The sequence below is a fragment of the Triticum dicoccoides genome, chromosome 2B, assembly GCF_002162155.2.
Source record: "Triticum dicoccoides isolate Atlit2015 ecotype Zavitan chromosome 2B, WEW_v2.0, whole genome shotgun sequence".
Lineage (NCBI taxonomy): Eukaryota > Viridiplantae > Streptophyta > Magnoliopsida > Poales > Poaceae > Triticum > Triticum dicoccoides.
This window is the reverse complement of record NC_041383.1, coordinates 396,761,361-396,766,465: the sequence shown is the minus strand read 5'-3', so window position 1 is coordinate 396,766,465 and position 5,105 is coordinate 396,761,361.

Sequence of the window (5,105 nt, the reverse complement as noted above, 5' to 3'; positions counted from 1 at the left end):
ACTCAGTAGGATTTTCAAAATCTTAGGCGAGCATTGGGATGTAGCTAAGCCTCCGAGTGGGAGGTTTGCTCTCCACTCTGTAGGATATTAGAAACTTAGGCGAGCACTGGGCTGCAACTAAGCCCCCGAGTGGAAGGCTGGCTTACCACTCGGTAGGATTTTCAAAATCTTAGGCGAGCACTGGGCTGCAGCTAAGCCCCCGAGTGGAAGGCTGGCTTACCACTCGGTAGGATTTTCAAAATCCTAGGCGAGCACTGGGCTGCAGCTAAGCCCCCGAGTGGAAGGCTGGCTTACCACTCGGTAGGATTTTGTTTACTTAGGCGAAACAGATTCGCAGCTAAGCCTCCGAGTGGAAGGCTGGCTTACCACTCGGTAGGATTTTGTTTACTTAGGCGAAACAGATTCGCAGCTAATTCTCCGAGTGGAAGGCTGGCTTACCACTCGGTAGGATTTTTTACAAGCTTAGGCGAACCGGGTTCGCAGCTAAGCCACCCACTGGGGGACAGATTTATGAGAGTGAAAGCAATAACAATTACTAAGAAAATTATGAAACTCTTGTCTTTGATGAAGACACTACAGGAGCACTTTTATTACAACTCATCCGAGTGAAAAACTTAAGTATAAAAAGGGTGAAGTAAGTCCGCGTTCAATGCTCTGGGCTCGTCAATCTGGTGCTCGACATTGTAAAGGCGGTATGCGCCGTTATGGAGAACCTTGGTGACGATGAAGGGACCTTTCCAAGTAGGAGCAAGCTTGTGTGGTTTCTGCTAATCCACTCGGAGAACTAAATCTCCCTCCTGGAAAGCTCGACTCTTCACATTTCTGGCATGGAAGCGACGCAAGTCCTGCTGGTAAATGGTCGATCGGATCAAGGCCATCTCCCTTTCTTCTTCTAGAAGGTCGACCGCGTCCTGTCAGGCTTGCTCTGCTTCAGCTTCGGTGTAGAGTTCGACTCGAGGTGCGTTGTGAAGCAGGTCACTCGGCAAGACTGCTTCAGCTCCGTAGACCAAGAAGAACGGAGTCCTCCCAGTCGACCGGTTTGGCGTGGTCCTTAATCCCCAAAGCACTGACGGAAGTTCGTCGACCCATGCGCCAGCTGCGTGCTTGAGGTCGCGCATCAGTCGGGGTTTCAATCCTTTGAGAATTAAGCCGTTTGCTCGTTCTGCTTGCCCATTCGACTGAGGGTGGGCAACTGAAGCATAATCGACTCGAGTACTCTGAGATGCGTAGAAGGCTTTGAATTCTTCCGAGTCAAAGTTTGACCCATTGTCTGTGATGATACTGTGGGGAACCCATATCTGAATATCAACTCCCTGATGAAGCTGACGGCGGTGCCGGCATCCAGATTCTTGATGGGTTTAGCCTCAATCCACTTAGTGAACTTGTCGACTGCTACCAATACATGGGTGTAGCCGTTTCTGCCTGTTCTCAGTGGTCCAACCATATCCAACCCCCATACAGCAAAAGGCCATACGAGTGGAATGGTCTTCAAGGCTGAGGCGGGTTTGTTTGACATATTGGAGTAGAATTGACATCCTTCACACTTGTCGACTATCTCTTTCGCCATCTCGTTTGCTCTAGGCCAGTAAAAACCCGCTCGGTATGCTTTAGCCACGATGGTCCGAGAGGACGCATGATGGCCACAGGTCCCCGAGTGGATGTTGTTGAGAATCATTCGACCTTCTTTCGGTGTTATGCACTTCCGGCTGACTCCATTCGCACTTTCTCTGTACAACTGACCCCTCATGACGGTGAAGGCTTTAGATCGGCGGACGATCTCTCGAGCCTCTTCTTCACTCTCGGGAAGCTCTTTCCTCAGAATATAGGCGATATAGGGCACTGTCCAGTCGGGAGTGATGACCAGAACTTCCATGATTAAGTCGACCACAGCTGGGACCTCGACTTCAGTCGGATCGGTGGCGCTTTTCAGCTGCGTGGCTTCCTCAGTGAAAGGATCCTCTTGAACCGACGGCGTGTGAACATGCTCCAAAAACACGCCAGTCGGGATGGCTTCGCTCTTGGAACCTATCTTGGCCAAGTCATCGGCTGCTTGATTTTTCAGTCGGGGAATGTGATGGAGCTCTAATCCCTCAAATTTCTTCTCCAGCTTTCTGACTGCATTGCAGTATCCAGTCATGGCTGGGCTTCTGACGTCCCACTCCTTCATCACTTGATTGACCACTAAGTCCGAGTCGCCGTAGACCATGAGGCGACAGACGCCGAGTGAAATGGCCATACGCAACCCGTACAAGAGTGCTTCGTATTCGGCTTCATTGTTGGAGGAATCAAAGTGAATCTGGAGTACCTATCTGAGCTTATCTCCTCGGGGGGAAACCAAGACCACTCCGGCACCGGAACCATTCAACATTTTGGAGCCATCGAAGAACATAGTCCAGTGCTCCGAGTGAACTTGAGTCGGTAACTGCTGTTCAGTCCACTCGGCGAGGAAATCTGCTATTGCTTGAGACTTGATAGCTTTCTTTGCCTCAAATCTAATATCTAGGGGAAGAAGTTCAATCGCCCATTTTGCCACTCGACCGGTTGCATCTCTGTTGTGCAAAATCTCTGATAAGGGGGCGTCGGTGACGACTGTGATAATATGGTCAGAGAAGTAATGAGCAACTTTCTTCGTGGTCATATAAATCCCATATACAAGCTTTTGATAATGAGGGTATCGTTGCTTGGATGGGGTCAGGACTTCGGAAATGTAATATACTGGGCACTGAACTTTGAAGGTTTTCCCTTCTTCTTCCCGCTCGACCGTAAGTACAGTACTGACGACTTGTCCTGTGGCTGCAATGTAAAGCATCAAAGGCTCTTTGCTGATTGGGGCAGCAAGCACCGGCTGGGTGGAAAGCAGAGTTTTTAACTCTGTAAACGCTGCATCAGCTTCTGGAGTCCACTCGAAATTGTCTGACTTCTTCATCAGTCAGTAAAGAGGCAATGCCTTTTCACCGAGGCGAGAGATGAATCGACTTAACGCGGCCAAGCATCCAGTAAGTTTCTGGACATCATGCACACACACGGGGTGTTTCATTCGGAGTATAGTGCCAACTTTTTCTGGGTTGGCGTCGATTCCTCGTTCGGAAACGAGAAAACCGAGTAACTTTCCGCCAGGAACTCCGAATGTGCACTTTGATGGATTAAGCTTGATATCATACCTCCTGAGGTTGGCAAATGTTTCAGCGAGGTCAGTCAACAGATCGGAACCTTTCCGTGACTTGACCACAGTGTCATCCATGTACGCTTCCACATTCCGACTGATTTGAGTGAGCAAACACTTTTGAATCATCCTCATGAATATGGCTCCGGCATTCTTGAGGCCGAATGGCATGGTGACATAACAGAAGCACCCGAATGGGGTGATGAAAGCCGTTTTGATCTCATCGGGGTCCAAACAGACGGATCTGATGGTACCCAGAATAAGCGTCCAAGAAAGAAAGTCGCTCACATCCCGCAGTCGAGTCGACTCTTTGGTCGATGCGGGGAAGAGGAAAATGATCTTTCGGGCAGGCCCGATTGATATGCTTGAAATTGATGCACATGTGAAGCAAATTGTCCTTTTTGGGGACCATAACAACATTGGCGAGCCACTCGGAGTGGTAAATCTCTCGGATAAACTCTGCTGCTAGGAGCCGAGCCACTTCTTCGCCAATGGCCTTCCTTTTCTGGACGGCGGACCGTCGCAGATGTTCCTTCACAGGTTTTGCCTTTGAATCGACTCGTAGGCGATGCTCAGCCAGTCCCCTGGGTAGACCCGGCATGTCAGAAGGTTTCCATGCAAAAATGTCCCAGTTCTCACGGAGGAACTGGATGAGCACTTCTTCCTATTTGGGGTCGAGTGTTGTGGAGATATGAGTCGGAGCAGCGTTAGAGTCGGTCGGGTGGATGTGAACGAGTTTTGTCTCTCCAGACGACTGGAACGCTGATTCCGTAGCAGGCTTCTTGGCTCGCAACAAATCACTCGGGTCTGCATTCCTTTGGTGTTCCTGCCACTCTTCTGCCACCATCTGAGCATCGACGATCTTTGAGCCTTTCTGGAAGCACTCTTCTGCCTTCTTGCGGTTACCAGTGACAGTGATCACGCCTTTAGGGCTAGGCATCTTTAGTTTGAGGTACACGTAACATGGTCGAGCCATAAAACGTGCATAAGCTGGCCTGCCCAAAATTGCATGATAGGCACTCTGGAAATCCACGACCTCAAATGTCAGCTTCTCTTTGCGGAAATTCTTTGAATCACCAAAAACTACATCAAGAGCAATCTGGCCGAGTGATGCGGCCTTCTTGCCGGGGATGACTCCATAAAAACTCATGTTGCTTGTGCTCAGTCTGGACATCGGAATGCCCATCCCTTTCAGCGTCTCAGCATACAGTATATTCACACTGCCGCCGCCGTCCATCAACACTTTGGTCAGTCGAGTGCCTTCAACGATGGGGTCGACCACCAGCGCTTGCCTCCCAGGGGTGGCTATGTGCGTGGGGTGGTCAGAATGGTCGAATGTAATGGCAGTCTGAGACCACTTCAGGTAATTGGGTGTTGACAGAGCAGACATATTTACCTCTCGGTTTATAACTTTTAGTCGGTTTTTGCTCTCAACATCGGCAAAAATCATCAAGGTGGAATTGACCTGCGGATATTCTCCGTCACTATCCTCCTTGTTCTCAACCTTATCCGACTCTTTTCTTTGTCCTTGGACTGCTTCCCTTGGAACTGCTGTATCAGGAGTCGACACTGTCGAGTGGTATGCTTCGGGTAGATGAAATTACCCTCTTCGTCTTTCTTGGTGTGGATGTGCCATGGTAAATCCAACACATCATTTCCTTCTTTATCTTTTACTTTCTTGGGGTTCCAAGGCCTCTTGGGTTTCCCTTTAAACTTTCCTTGATTCAGGGCCAAGGCTTCTCCAGGAGCGGCTGGCTCGGCTTTACGCTTTTGCTTCTGACTGGAATTTCTGCCTGCGGTGTCCTGGGCGACTGACTTGTGTTTGCCGCTCCGGAGCCGATCCTCTTCCTCACCATTAGCATATTTGGTGGCAATTTCCATCATTCGGCTCAGAGACATGTCTCCGGTTCGTCCGAACTTCAGACTTAGCTCTCTGTACTTT